Source organism: Salmo salar, chromosome ssa13 (genome assembly GCF_905237065.1).
Source record: "Salmo salar chromosome ssa13, Ssal_v3.1, whole genome shotgun sequence".
Taxonomy (NCBI): Eukaryota; Metazoa; Chordata; class Actinopteri; order Salmoniformes; family Salmonidae; genus Salmo; species Salmo salar.
In genome coordinates this window covers 13,787,459-13,795,488 of record NC_059454.1, presented here as the reverse complement: position 1 = coordinate 13,795,488, position 8,030 = coordinate 13,787,459, and the positions used below count along the sequence as shown (strand labels likewise).

Here is an 8,030-nt window from a genome sequence, read left to right as displayed (position 1 = left end):
AAACTCCTCCTAAACTATGTAACATGTAAACTACTCCTGAACTATGTAACATGTAAACTCCTCCTGAACTATGTAACATGTAAACTACTCCTAAACTATGTAACATGTAAACTCCTCCTAAACTATGTAACATGTAAACTCCTCCTAAACTATGTAACATGTAAACTCCTCCTAAACTATGTAACATGTAAACTACTCCTGAACTATGTAACATGTAAACTACTCCTGAACTATGTAACATGTAAACTCCTCCTAAACTATGTAACATGTAAACTACTCCTAAACTATGTAACATGTAAACTCCTCCTAAACTATGTAACATGTAAACTCCTCCTAAACTATGTAACATGTAAACTACTCCTGAACTATGTAACATGTAAACACCTCCTAAACTATGTAACATGTAAACTCCTCCTAAACTATGTAACATGTAAACTCCTCCTAAACTATGTAACATGTAAACTACTCCTGAACTATGTAACATGTAAACTCCTCCTAAACTATGTAACATGTAAACTACTCCTGAACTATGTAACATGTAAACTACTCCTAAACTATGTAACATGTAAACTCTTCCTAAACTATGTAACATGTAAACTCCTCCTAAACTATGTAACATGTAAACTCCTCCTAAACTATGTAACATGTAAACTACTCCTGAACTATGTAACATGTAAACACCTCCTAAACTATGTAACATGTAAACTCCTCCTAAACTATGTAACATGTAAACTACTCCTAAACTATGTAACATGTAAACTCCTCCTAACCTATGTAACATGTAAACTACTCCTGAACTATGTAACATGTAACCTCCTCCTAAACTATGTAACATGTAAACTACTCCTGAACTATGTAACATGTAAACTCCTCCTGACCTATGTAACATGTAAACTACTCCTAAACTATGTAACATGTAAACTCCTCCTAAACTATGTAACATGCAAACTACTCCTGAACTATGTAACATGTAAACTCCTCCTAAACTATGTAACATGTAAACTACTCCTGAACTATGTAACATGTAAACTACTCCTAAACTATGTAACATGTAAACTACTCCTGAACTATGTAACATGTAAACTCCTCCTAAACTATGTAACATGTAAACTACTCCTGAACTATGTAACATGTAAACTCCTCCTAAATTATGTAACATGTAAACTACTCCTAAACTATGTAACATGTAAACTCCTCCTAAACTATGTAACATGTAAACTACTCCTGAACTATGTAACATGTAAACACCTCCTAAACTATGTAACATGTAAATTCCTCCTAAACTATGTAACATGTAAACTCCTCCTAAACTATGTAACATGTAAACTACTCCTAAACTATGTAACATGTAAACTCCTCCTGAACTATGTAACATGTAAACTCCTCCTAAACTATGTAACGTAAACTACTCCTGAACTATGTAACATGTAAACTACTCCTGAACTATGTAACATGTAAACTCTTCCTAAACGATGTAACATGTAAACTACTCCTAAACTATGTAACATGTAAACTACTCCTGAACTATGTAACATGTAAACTCCTCCTGAACTATGTAACATGTAAACTACTCCTAAACTATGTAACATGTAAACTCCTCCTAAGCCATGTAACATGTAAACTCCTCCTAAACCATGTAAGATGTCAACTTTTGAAACATCTTTCTTCTGTTTAAACATTTCATTGATGGCACAGTAAAACAATGAAAACTGCATTGTCAATTCTCAGCTACTGTTCACTTGCTATTGTACAGTGTAAGTGTGTGTGAATTGTTCCCTCTACTCTGTAGTATAACTGAGTGTAGCGTTCTCTCTTTGCTGTTTCTGAGGGCTGCTGCTCCATGTCTGTCTGGTCTCCACTCAGGTTGGGAAGCTGCTTGTGATGGCCATGAGCTGGCTCCCCCACAGCAATCTGTTGGGCCATCCCAGCATCAAGGCCTTCATCACACAAAGGCGGGATACATGGGATCTGCAACAGTGTACCCACACTGACGCTGCCCCTGTTTGCTGACCAGGGTGACAGCGTGCAGCGCATGGCAGCACAAGGCGTGGGAAAAGACTTCAATATTAATGTTGTGACCTCTGGCTAAATGTCTTCGCCCTGCTCATTGTCTTAGTTATAACTGTTGTCAAGGTGACAGTTAAATGCTGCAGATTCTGCTTCAACCAGTGCTGCATGAAGAGGACATTGAAGAAGAAGAATGAGTAAATGTAGTGTAGCCTACTAGGGTTTACTGAAGAAGAAGAATGCGTAAATATAGGCTATTCTATTGCCTACTATGGTTTTATGAAGTAGCAGAAAAGGAAGAAGAATGAGTAAATATACTGTAGAATACAAGGGTTTTCTCCAGGGTGTGAAAATAGACTAGAGTCTAGCATAGGTGGGTAAAAGGGGCAATCTGCAGTAGCTACATCCATTTTTGGACTTAATTAAATTAATTAATTAATTAATGACATGCACTTGTTGATTCTTGAAGAATATGACTTATACATGCCTTTAGCTTAGTTCAACTGTCGTACCCCATCAGAACCCAAATATGAGCTTTTTTTCTCCACTCTTTGTAAACAAAGTAAATGTAAACAAACACTATACAGCCTCAAAACATGGTTAAAGCAATAATGCTTATATTATGGATAGCCAGTCCTTGTATCCACAGCTATGTCTATGCACTTTACCTTCAAGAGAGAGTGTTGAATAAAACAATAATTGATTCATAGTAAACACATTTCAGTTGACCATGTTTATTTTTACAGTCTACGGACAAAACAGAGTGGTATAGGGAGTCAGCGGCTGTAGGGAGTGAGCGGCTGTAAGGAGTGAGCGGCTATAGGGAGTGAGCGGCTGTAGGGAGTGAGCGGCTGTAAGGAGTCAGCGGCTGTAAGGAGTCAGCGGCTGTAAGGAGTGAGCGGCTGTAGGGAGTGAGCGGCTGTAGGGAGTGAGCGGCTGTAGGGAGTGAGCGGCTGTAGGGAGTGAGCGGCTGTAGGGAGTGAGCGACTGTAGGGAGTGAGCGGCTGTAGGGAGTGAGCGGCTGTAAGGAGTGAGCGGCTGTAAGGAGTCAGCGGCTGTAAGGAGTCAGCGGCTGTAAGGAGTCAGCGGCTGTAGGGAGTCAGCGGCTGTAAGGAGTGAGCGGCTGTAAGGAGTGAGCGGCTGTAGGGAGTGAGCGGCTGTAGGGAGTGAGCGGCTGTAGGGAGTGAGCGGCTGTAGGGAGTGAGCGGCTGTGAGGAGTCAGCGGCTGTAGGGAGTGAGCGGCCGTAGGGAGTCAGCGGCCGTAGGGAGTCAGCGGCTGTAGGGAGTGAGCGGCTGTAGGGAGTGAGCGGCTGTAGGGAGTGAGCGGCCGTAGGGAGTGAGCGGCCGTAGGGAGTGAGCGGCCGTAAGGAGTGAGCGGCCGTAAGGAGTGAGCGGCCGTAAGGAGTGAGCGGCCGTAAGGAGTCAGCGGCCGTAGGGAGTCAGCGGCCGTAGGGAGTCAGCGGCCGTAAGGAGTGAGCGGCTGTAGGGAGTGAGCGGCTGTAGGGAGTCAGCGGCTGTAGGGAGTGAGCGGCTGTAGGGAGTGAGCGGCTGTAAGGAGTGAGCGGCTGTAGGGAGTGAGCGGCTGTAGGGAGTGAGCGGTTGTAAGGAGTGAGCGGCTGTAGGGAGTCAGCGGCTGTAAGGAGTCAGCGGCTGTAAGGAGTGAGCGGCTGTAAGGAGTGCAGCAGGGAACTGAATCAGGCTGGCAGGGAAGATACTCCCAATCCTGTCCCAGTGCTGCTGTCCCTCCCTGTCCTCCCATGCAGAGCCAGAGCACTGTGACCCACTTCCACCCTGTCATGACCCACTTCCGGTTGTTCCTTCCTGACCTGGCGCTTCCATCTGCAGTCTCTGCCACTTTCTGCCACAGTGCCACTGCTAACTGGGCCACTTGTGTAACCAGCCTGTTATCCCCAACAGTTTGCTTTTAGCCGTGATCAGAGCTGAAGGTTGATCCACTACAGTCTCTCTCAAGCGTTTTCCTCATTCTGCCCTGCCAATCACCTGAGAATGTGAGCAAGCTGGCAAAGAAACATCAATAGTGGAGTCATTAATGGAGAAAATAGGTGAAATTCTTTGTCAGCTTTCGGAACAGTCATGTGGAGCAATTTCAGATAAAGGAAATGTATGACAAAAAAGTGCCTTCTTAGTGATCACTGGAACAAAAAACAATACATATCCTGACCCTAGAGGAACCTTTTGCCGGGAACAAACACAGTTTGTTTTTTGACAGAATCCTGCTGCTGCAGTCCAGGAAGTAAAGTGGGAGGCACTTGCGTTTCCCGGCTGGTGCTGACATCAAACCCAGTGAGAGTGACCTGTGTGTCTGTCTGTTTGATGACCCGCCTCCTGGAATGTGTTCCACCGGGGATCAATAACAAAGAGCTCTGATCTGATGGCAGCAGAATAAAACACACAGGCAGAGTAGACAATAGCACTGCCAGAGACAAGGAGGGCGAGTTGTGGGTGTTTGTTCATTCCGGACAGCCAATTTGGACCCATTGTGTCTTTGTTGTCTTCTGCAGAGAGTTGGTACCACAGTTTGGTTCAATTCAAAGACATTCAATTCAGGAAGTGATTTCAATAAAACATTCTAAAATGGGAAAACTTTGTCATTGAAAATAGATACCCTTTTTTCAATGTTTGAATTATAACTTAAGTTTGCTTCCTTATTTGAATGCCTTTGATTCGAATTGACCCCAACCCTGGTTGGTAGATCATGAACAGAGAATTGAATGGCTACGCAGAGGAACAGATAACTTTATCAGGATGAGCATTGAGATTATACGTAAATAATTTGATGGTTGACACAGCAGACTTTTCAACTATGACCAGCAGTTGCATTGCATATCTGAAGTGTGTTTGACATGTTTCCAAAAACGATCCATTCATTGATAACCATCACACAGTATGACCACTGATCGACCTGTTCAAAAAAATTATGTTCAAAAGGGTTTTAGAATGATTGACGAAAAAACTGTTTCTCTCATCTGGGCCTTTTGCAAAGACAGCAGTTTATCCTTTACTCTCACCTGGTGTTCAAACTAAAGAACTGCAATTTTCTACAACATTACTCCATTTGCATATGAGTAATAGTGCATTAACACAGGCAGCCCAATTCTGATCATTTCTTCACCAATTGGTCTTTGGACCAATCAGATCAGCTCTTTTGACAATAATTGCCAAAAGATCGGAATTGAGCTGCCTGTATTAATGCCTGTGTATTGTTATATATTTGTTTCCAAATCAATTACCCCTGAATGAACTCAGCATAATTCTACATTAGACTTGGTTGATCCTTGCCAATCATGTCAATAAGCTGTGAAGAAATCAAAAGCAAAACATTTAGAAAAAATAAGTGCTAATGAAATAATATTTTACTCCCTCCAGTACCTGACAGATCTCAGCTCCATAGATGTCGTTGACTACAAGAGGAGAGGAATTCTACACATCAGCATACAGGCCAGAGATTGACAAGGTTAGAGGTCAAGTTCATGAGAGACTAGGTGCATTCATTTAACCTCAGCTGGGGCACAGAGTGGGAGGAGTTTGAGGAGTTTGTAAATTGTAGACCATTCAATTGGTCTTAAAGTGACATAGTGAGAAGAAGTACAGAGCTGAGGTCCTCTTAACCCAGCCTTCTCTCTGTGGCTTCAGGACAAACTGGTCTGATTTTGCCTTAGACATTGTCACCTTCTGGTCCCTGTTAGTAAGATATCCAATAGGAAAGTTGAAGAAGAAATGCAAACTACTTATAACAGCATTGTAAAGAAAATAGGTAGTATGTAAACATTGAACCAGGTTCTCTTACCATATCTAATGTATACAGTCCAGCAAAGGTGGCCCAGATCTGGTCAACGACGTCAGGTTCACCGGGAAGGAACCTCTCCAGAACACCAGGTCTGGCCAGTTCCTGTTGGACCTTCTTGGTGCCGGCCAGGTGTGTGCTGATGTTTGGACATTTCACAGCCAGAGAGCGCTCCATCATGAGGTGAGCCTCCCAGTTCCACACAAAATCACTCGGGGAAGATTATTAGTGTGGAATGAAATGGCCAAATCTAATCCAACAGTATCATCATTACAGATGAACCGGGAAGTGGTCTGTGAATTAGTCTTGTGAGTTTATGTGTACATACAGTACATTCAACGTTACAATGGCTACTGAGAATGGACTTCCAGCTTTAACAACCACAGGTGAAGTAAAACGACTGGATGTTAATATCTAACCTGTTCTTTGTAGTTCTGTGGAATGTACCCATAGAAGAAATATAAAATAGCAACCTCTCTTCCATCTCTGCAGAGAGAATGAGAAACAACAAGAGATATAAATATAGAGTTTGACTTGCTTGAATGCAAACAAGCTTCATGTCAAGTAGCATTTGCCACTTGCTATTTACATGAACATTTATATGAACCAGTGGAGGCTGCTGAGGGGAGGACGGCTCATAATAATGTCTGGAATGGAGTCAATGGAATGGAATCAAACACATCAAAGACCTGGTTTCCATCCGGTTGATATTATTCCATTGACTCCATTCCAGACATTATTATAAGCAGTCCTCCTCTCAGCAGCCTCCACTGATATGAACATTTGTTATTTTGTTCATGTCAGTAACACTTGTTAGAAAACAAACACAATCCATACAACTTCAAACCCTCTTTGCATAAGAGGAATATTTCTGCATAAAGGAAAACATGTTGCCGTCAATTTGTGAACACTCATGACTTTATTGTACCATAACTGATAATGATTCACTTGACTAATAAGCACCAAGGAATACAACCAAACTTACTTGTTCCATAGATCGTTCTCAGTAAATCTATGGCTAAAGATGCTTCTTTGGAACTCTTCAACCAGTGAGTGAGAGTTAGTGAGTGAGAGTTAGATAGTAAGCCTTGCCAGTTGGAGTTTGAATCATTCAAAGTCAAAGTGATATGAAAACCTTATGACCCCCACTTCTCTGAGCCGTAGAGGTCACAGGCCTTATGCCAGACCTGCAGGAGGGCTGTTGTCTAGGATATGCTTGCTTTTCTCCAACTGACCAGCCCTCTTCAGGATGTGCCTAGTAATTAAATAATAACAGGCCTAATTTAGAAAAATTATTCACAGGGGACATTTAAAGGTATCATTTGATAACTAGTTGTGTGAACATACCGGTGGACGTCTGGTGTGCGGGCAGAAACACCACAGTCACTGGCAGCAATGCTGTTAATCCCTATCTGCTATCTGCTTCAAGGGGGCTCCCATCACCACTTTGCTTCAGCATGTAGTCTGAGCAATTCAGACCCAAAACTATGGACTGGAAAGTTGCATGAGAAAATTCATCACCAATATTATTTTTGTGTGACAGAGCAATACCTTACCTGAACAACCTGGCAGTGAAATCATCCACTGTGATAGTGCTATGAAGATAGAAGCACATCCTTACATTGTGCAGAGATCAAGCACCTTCAGTAATCTGCAGATTTCAATGTGACTTTACAGTACTAGAATCTTTGGTTCACATTAACCAACTGCTTGGTCATACAGCTCTGTCTGTATTACCTGGCTTGAGTCCTGGCTCATCTTGTCCACCAGTCGGTTGTAATGTGTCTGTACTGCTGGAACCTGGTGGTAGGTAGCTTTAGCCAAGTCACTGGTGAGGGGAAGAGTCTGAACGGTGTGTAGGTCACCATCTGCAACCAGACACGTGTAAAGTAGCTCTAACACTCTACGTCCTGACATGGCTGCTGAACAATGGCTGACCTGCTCATTCTCATCGCGCAGTTGTTGATACTCTGAACTAAATCCCCTAAGCACACCATCTCAAGGGTCTAACCATCTTATAGTAGAGGATTCCATAGTAATACCATATATCAAGTAATACGGTGTTATAAGCAAGTTTTCTATGGTATTGAGGGGTGGATGAGGACTCATTTCAGTGACTGTAGAACATTCTAGTAGTCTTTTACCCCCAGATATATGTTTTTTAATTAAAGTTACTAGCTATAGCGTTTAGTCATTGGTCAATGACTGGCAGTTGCTG

The 8,030-nt window shown here is 42.4% G+C and overlaps 1 pseudogene; it reads right to left on the bottom strand.

The window, feature by feature from the left end:
* Positions 1-3,089: 3,089 nt before the first annotated feature.
* On the bottom strand, positions 3,090-7,729 carry LOC123726129 (glutathione synthetase-like; annotated as a pseudogene).
* Between the last annotated feature and the right edge of the window lie 301 nt (positions 7,730-8,030).